We start from the raw sequence: 7,896 nt of genomic DNA, 5'->3' as shown, positions 1-7,896 counted from the left end.
GAACAAATGGAACTAGTTAAAGCTAACTAAACAGGATTTACGGGAACGCGAATTACATCCCTATGTGTACGGTTGTTAGTCAGTGCTCGGCAGCGGGGCCCTTCTTTCTCCCCGGTTGGTGACTCGTAGCACGGTATGCGGAGCTTGTGGGGACACGGGTTCTCACTTGGGTGTGGCGGTGGCTAGGCACATGGCTTGGCCGGTGGCACGCGTGGGCGGTGGAGTTGTAGAGATTTCACGGTTGTCTGGGTCTGTAGTAGCAGCGACCCCGATCGGATCTGCCCACGGCGGTAGGGAGCTCTTGGGCTTCCTAGGAACCCACGGGTTGTACTAGTGGCTTCGAGGGAATGGGTAGTCTTCCTCCATGGTGGCGGTGGTTCAGACGGCCATTGGCACGGCGCCGAGCTTCTTCAGGGGCATGATGACTTGGTGATGGCGGCAAGGCTGCGGCCTGAGGATGGTGGGCGCAGGGACGCCATGGGTGGTGATGGAGATGATGGTGACCGGTGCGACAAAGGCGACCAGAGTGGCTTGAGGTGCCGGCTACTTGGGTGGCCCCCGTCACGATGGAGATTGGCCAGATCTGACAAAGCGCTAGTCGCTACTCCCTCTTGGTGCTGCTTGTTAGCTGTCAGTCAGTGGCTCAAGTTAGTTCTCGTTTTGCACGGCACGGTGATTTGTTGCGGTGCAGCCGTGATGGCAATTTTGGCTTCCCTTCATCCTTCAATTGTGGTAGGATCTCGTGGGTTGGGTGCGAGACACCCTATGGCGTCGATAAGTTCAACTGGGATGCTGGGGCGACGTCATTGCATGGCAGGCTACCAATTTGGCTCTCTTTGGGCTTCGTAGTGGTGGTGGTGTTAGCCCTTTTGGTCATGTGGCCGGCAGGTGGCCCTCACTTCTTTTTCTGCCCAATGCCAGGGCTCCAGGTGAAAATCAATGTTTCTTTGGTCTCGATAGCAGCATCTTTTTCTGCCATTACCCTCATGGGGCATTGTCACTCGGACCGCAATGGTGTGTTGTGTCGTCCTTTGCTCTTGCTCGGCAGTGTCTTCATGTCGTTCTTTTGCCATGCGCATCTTTCTTTGGTGTGAATTCTATTGGCAGGCTATTCTTGTATCTACTATTCACGAGGGCTTTCCTGACTACCTTGTGTCATTCGGCCATGTATTCCGAATGTTGCTTTATATATCAAGAGGGGCAAAAGCCCGGTTCAGGAATTTACTATGGAATGTAGTTCAAAGCCAATTTGTAGGAAACATTCCTGAATCTTACAAATCAAATAAGCCCTCAAAATTCCAATCTTCCAAAATTCATATGAAAATATGTGGAATTAGGTAGACCATCAAACTAAGATAGATACACCTACATATATATCTTCAACCGTGGGAAATTGAAACACACAGTTATTTTGTAAAATATGTTGTTTGGTTGAAAAAATGAGATCTTTTTTCTAAAAAACAAGTTAGGATCATGACATTGATTTCATTCAAACATAGAAAACAACATGTGGTTGCATTCGATGGATTTTTTTTGGTTTAATTACATGTTAGAATAGAACATGTGACGTATTCTTGTAGATTTCAATCCTACAAATAAAACGTCTTGCAAAGGCACTATACAATGTCCATCACAAATGCAAGGACGTCATCTTTAGTGTGGGTAGATCTTACGAGGAATGATGATTGTGGCTTCATATATTCCATTAGATAAATATCACTTGTGGCGTAAAAATATTCAATTCAATTTCACATGGGGTCAAATGATTATTATGACATGTTGAAAAACAAAAACAACACACACACACACACACACACACACACACACACACACACTTATATTAGTCATATACAACATAAGAATAATTAACTGTATCATTGTCCATTCGATGGGTACACGAATTGGAAGAGTACATGAGGAGCGTTGGTTGCTAAAATTTAAGGTTTCAGTAAAACAGCTAGTTGGTACAATTGGGTACAATGATAAACATCTATTAACTGTGACATGTTTTGGTACGAGATAGCTGATTTATCTAAAGAAAATAAACAATTTGTGCTAATGTTTTTCTTGATTGTCGTTGTAATTTGAAAATATTCTTTTTATTTTAGTAGTATGAGAAATTCAAGCATTGTACTCCCATCGTTCCTTTATATAAGGTGTCTTTGTTTTTCCCAAAAATTCCACAATGTAGGTGTATTTCTCTTTTCATCCCAGTTTTCCGTGTGTGCCCTTCCACCATCCAATACATTCCGTTCATAAAAACTAGTATGTAGTCCCCAATAGAAAGGTAGTAAGAAAAGAATCTCTCCGTAATTCACGGCGGAGCTGCGACCTGGGACGGTGGCGATGACATTTTCCTGCAACCGCCATCAGATTTTGCTACAACCGACGACCCGCGACGGTGATGACCCGCGACCCGCATCCATTCATGGCAGAGCTGCGACCCGCGACCCGCGACGGTGGTGACAACATTTTGCTTCAACCTTCGTCAGTTTTTGCTACTACTGGGCGAGAAATTTATTACATCCATTTAATGGCGGAGAGCGGTGGCTGTCCTTCAGGGGAAACCTGTGAGGCAAGCGTCACGCGAGCAGCGCAATGGGATGCTACAACCATGGAGCATCGAGGCGGCGGGAATTGCAACCGGTTGATGGCGGAGCTTGAACCAAAATTGATGGCTGGAGAGGATCATCGGCGAGCACCGGGAGGGTAGCTCTGCGAGTCAGCAAGCGGCCAGTTGTCGTTGCCCTCGCCAGAGCTGCGCATATGAACGGAGTCACGTGGTGGAGAGGCGAGGGGATTGTTTTTTTTTTCGCATATGAAGTTAACTGAAATCTAAAAAGTGGCCGCGCACTTTTTGGTCGAACCGAGCGGCCGGCTCTCACAGCGCATGCATGTGGTAATTTATTTGTCTGCTAGTGCATGTAGGCGTGGCATTAAATACGTTCACACTGCTCCTTTAGTTTAAGAAAGACAGATCCATCTGCATTTATTTCGGGTTTTTAAAAATTCAAAAAGCTATATCTTTCAAACCGCGCGTCGGAATTCAAATCCGTTTTCACCATTGAAATCCTCGCGACGAGATCTTTGAAACTAGATCCCGCATGGGTATATTTTGACGAATTTTTTTCGATGCCAACTTTGGAGCTATATAGTGCAACTCTATTACTGCATTGTGCAACTTTATTACTACATCGTGCAACTTTTTTCCAAAACTAATGTTTGGAGCTGCGCCTACGTATGAGGTTACAACCTAGCAACCACGACAACTTTGATGTGCGACTAGTCTATTGCCTCGACGAAAGTTGATGTGCAACCTCCTCTTGTAATATAGTCTAGTCGCACACACATTGATATTTAGTTGGCTTGTAATGTAGTCTAGTTGCACATACATTGATATTTAGTTGGCTTGTAATGTAGTCTAGTTACACACACATTGATGTTTAGTTGGCAGAAAGACTAATTGCACACGCATATGCTTAGTTGGCTTGTAATTTAGTCTAGTTGCACACACACTGATGTTTAGTTGGCAGGACACTAGTTGCACACACATATGCTCAGTTGGCGTGGCAATCTAGTCCAGTTGCACACACATTGATGTTTAGTTGGCAGGACTTTTTTGGCACACACATATGCTCAGTTGGCGCGGCAATCTAGTCTAATTGCACACATTGATGTTTAGTTGACAGGAAGACTAGTTCGTCGAAACATCCCCATGCGGGATATAGTTTTGAAGAGCACGTTGCGAGGATTCCAGCGGTGAAAACGGATCTTAATTCCGACGCGCGGTTTGGAAGATATAGCTTTTGAAAATTTGAAAACCGAAACAAATGCATATGTGATCTGTTTTTTCCAACTGATTGTGACCGGTGTGAATGTATTAAATGCTAAAAGATACATGCGCTAGCGGACAAAAATTACACACATGCTAGCGGATAAAAAAATTTCTATTTTAGGCCGGCCGCTCGCGCATGCCAGCGAGCAGCCGGCCGCTACGTAGACTCGTCCATGAAGTTATGTAGGGATGAGAGCGAAGCCGCGTAAGATCAGACGGCGCCGTGTAGTACGGATTGGGAGGCCGCCGCGGCGCTTCTGGGCCAAACTTGCGCCGTTCGGCCGGCGCCTAGGGTCGCCCATTATTTAATGATGATAAACGTGGAAAGCTAGACTTCTCTAATTTAATAGTTATTATATCGCATGCTATCAGTAGCTCAATGTACGAGAAGTACTGTTGCTAGTCTCTGGCACGATAGGCAGCACTGCTCGTACGTGTACTAGGTATTAATGGTGAAGACTGGAAGACAACGATCACATGATCCCACCAAACGTACGGCTCGAAAGAAGGTACGTGAGGAGCGTTGGTTGCTAAATTTCAAGGTTTGATTAAAATAGCTAGTTGGTACAATTAGGTACAATGATAAACATCTATTGACTGCGACATGTTCTGGTACGATATACGATGATTTATCTAAAGAAAATAAACAATTTGTGCTAATGTTTTTTCTTGATTATGGCTCTGAATATTCTGTTTACTGTAGTAGTATGAGGAATTCGTATTCCCGTCGTTCCTTCATATAAGGTGTCTTTGTTTTTCCCAAAAAATTCAGTGTAAGCACAAAAGAGTTAGGCACTGTCCATCACAAATGCAAGGACTTCGTCTTTAGTGTGGGTAGATCATTCGAGGAATGCTGATTGTGGCTTCATATATTCCATTAAATAAATATCACTTGTGGCATAAAAATCTTCAATTCAATTTCATGTAGGGTCAAATGACTATTATGACATGTCGAAAAAGAAACACACACACACACACACACACACACACACACAGAGAGAGAGAGAGAGAGAGAGAGAGAGGTTATGATATGTGTCTTTTGCATGCTAGAAAAATGTTTTAACTATATTAGTCATATACAACATAAGAATAATTAACTGTATCATTGTCCACTCGAGGGGTACATGAATTGGAAGAGTACGTGAGGAGCGTTGGTTGCTAACATTTAAGGTTTGAGTGAAGCAGCTAGTTGGTACAATTGGGTACAATGATAAACATCTATTAACTGTGACGTGTTTAGGTTCGATGTACGATGATTTATCTAAAGAAAATACAAAATTGGTGCTCGTGTTTCTTCTTGATTATCATTATAATTTCAAAATATTCTATTTATTGTAGTAGTATAACAAATTTAAGCATTGTAGGAGTATCTCATAAAAATAAGATGTGCAGACTCGGGTTTGGTGCGAGTGGTAGTCTTGTAAGTAATAAGTTGCAAAATATTAATTTGTAATCTAGTTATAATATATCGTTGTCTTTTTACACCTATTATTGTACACATATAAAGCTGATTATATATTATAACGTACCACGTGTTTTTCATTTGATTTCCTAGGGTGATTACCATAAGGTAATTGTTGATACATGTGTCTAAAATAAAAAATAAAATCATACTCCCTCCGTTTATTTTTACTTCGCATATAAGATTTAGTCAAAGTCAAACTACACAAAGTTTGACCAAATTTATATAAAAAATATGAACATCTACAATACTAAAACTATATAGTATGAAAATTCGTTTCATGGTGCATCTGATAATATTCATTCCATATTGTGAATGTTTATATTTTTTAATATAAAGTTAGTCAAACTCTACAAAGCTTGACTTTGACCAAACCTTATATGCGGATTAAAAAGAAACGGAGGGAGTAATTACTAGCTTATAGGAGTTTGGGTCACATGATAAACTATAGTCATAAAAATAACCTATGAGAGAAATTATTTCAATATTATGGACGTACATTTAAGTTTTGACACAAATGAATAAAGATCAGATCATCAAGCAATCGAATTTTGGATACAGCACGAAGGAACACAAAAGAAAATAATTTTTTTAGCTCAGATTATAGAAAATAAGTACTCTATAAATGTATTATATGTGTACATTGAAATATACAAGGGTGCGGTAAGTAGTTTTTATTTTTTTATAGACTTCGCTTTGCCATCCGCCTCGTCTTTTAGTATATAATATATGTCATTAATAAAAATTCCTATACAATTCTTGGTTGGCCTAGAAATTATAATATTTAGCCGTTTTACAAATAACAAATAGACTATATTAGAAGTAGCAAATATAGTCGCTGAGAGAGGCGACACGTGGTCGATGCCGTCAGCATTGTATGTGGGACTTACATGTTTTTTTTGACACAGCACAGACGCAAGCGCTCATACATACACTCATACGCTCACCCCTATGAACACGTGCGCACACACACACCCTATCCCTATGAGCACTTTCGAAAGACCGAGTTGTCATATCATCTTGAGATTTACGAAGTCACCGTAGGCGTCTCGTCGTCGAGGGGAACGTCTCCTCCCACTGAATGCGCATTGACAGAAATCCTAAAATAAATCCAGGAATAATGCGAGCATCAGGACTTGAACCCTGGTGGGCTGGAGATACCACACTGGCATTATCAACCTCTCCTCTTTCGACAAGTGTTTCGCTCCTGTTCCTGTCACGCTGCTCCTCGTCTTCGACCACCCAATCGATGAACCTGCTGAGACAGTCAAGAAGGCCCTGTCGGAGGCACCCTATCCTATGGCTGGCCGCCTCGTCGTCGGACCCGATGGGGAGCCGATCCACATCTTGTACACGGGAGAGGGCGTCTCGTTCGTGAGCGCGTCGGCTAGCTGTGCGCTGGACCAACTCATGATGTCGCCGCTGCTCCTCGGGGACCTTGCCGTGCGCTACCCTGCCGATTATTGCCGCCCCAGCGACACCACGCTAGTGGAACCACGTCCTGGCCGACGCGGCTGGGATGGCGCAGTTCCTCCAGGCCGTCGCCGAGCTCGCCCGTGGGATGCCAACGCCGTCCGTCGTTCCGGTCCGGTCCGAAGCCGATGGCACAATCCCGCGCCTCCCGTCGCCTGTCGTCACCGCAATGAGGTCTAGGATGAGGGTTGGAATGGAGGAAATGGCATGCCTCCACGTCACCATCTCATGGAGCTTGATCAGCTGCATCAAAGCCGAGTGTGGCGGCGACTGCACGGTGTTCGACGCCGTCGCAGCGGTGCTGTGGCAGTGCCGCACCCGCGTGGTGATCTCCAACCCCGACACGCCAGCGGCCCTCGTCATCTCGAGCGACATGCGCGGGCTAGTGCGTGCCAAGCGCGGCTACTACGGCAACTGCGTCGGGAGTCAGCCGGTGGAGGCGAAGAGCAGCACGGTGGCGAGCGGCGACATCAAGGACCTGGTGAAGCTCATAAGGCTTGCCAAGGAGATAATACAGGGTATGATCACGGACGGCGGCGACGAGACCACCAGCGCCTGTGCCGGGGTGGATCAGCAGCAGGAGAACCCCCCTCCGAGGCACAACACGATGGTTGTGACGAGCTTGCGGAACCTTGGGTTCGACGCGGTAGACTTTGGGCGTGGGGGACCGGCGCGGGTGATGCCACCACTGTCACCGGCAGAGCGGGTGCCCATGAACGTCTGCGTCATGTGCCCGCCATGCAAGGGAACGGACGGCGTCGACGTCGTGTCCCTCTGCGTCAAGCCGGAGCACGCCGATGCCTTCCTACGGGAGTTGGCCGCCTTACACATGCACATGCACATGCTCGCACGTGTATAGTGCATGCACGCAAGCATGCACATCCACACATGCGATGAAGAATAAATGCCGTGAACAAGAATTTTCACACATAGTCAGTACAAATCCCGTATGGCAAATAAAAAAACACTTCAAATTTTCTTACTTGTATCATTATCTTATAATAAGTTATGTATGTTTTAAATAAGGGGATTTAATAAACATTTGAATATTTCTTTCTTCCCTGGCTCATCTTACCACTCATAGGAAACATAGATCAAGCTTTGCAGGCATTGCTCGGTGCAAGTC

At 44.8% G+C, this 7,896-nt stretch overlaps 1 pseudogene; it reads left to right on the top strand.

The window, feature by feature from the left end:
• The first annotated feature begins 432 nt into the window (after positions 1–432).
• LOC125541493 lies at positions 433–7,629 on the top strand (annotated as a pseudogene).
• Positions 7,630–7,896: the final 267 nt, after the last annotated feature.

This window comes from Triticum urartu, chromosome 2 (genome assembly GCF_003073215.2).
Source record: "Triticum urartu cultivar G1812 chromosome 2, Tu2.1, whole genome shotgun sequence".
Taxonomy (NCBI): domain Eukaryota; kingdom Viridiplantae; phylum Streptophyta; class Magnoliopsida; order Poales; family Poaceae; genus Triticum; species Triticum urartu.
The sequence above is the reverse complement of the archived record's forward strand: the minus strand, read 5'-3'. Positions and strand labels throughout refer to the sequence as shown.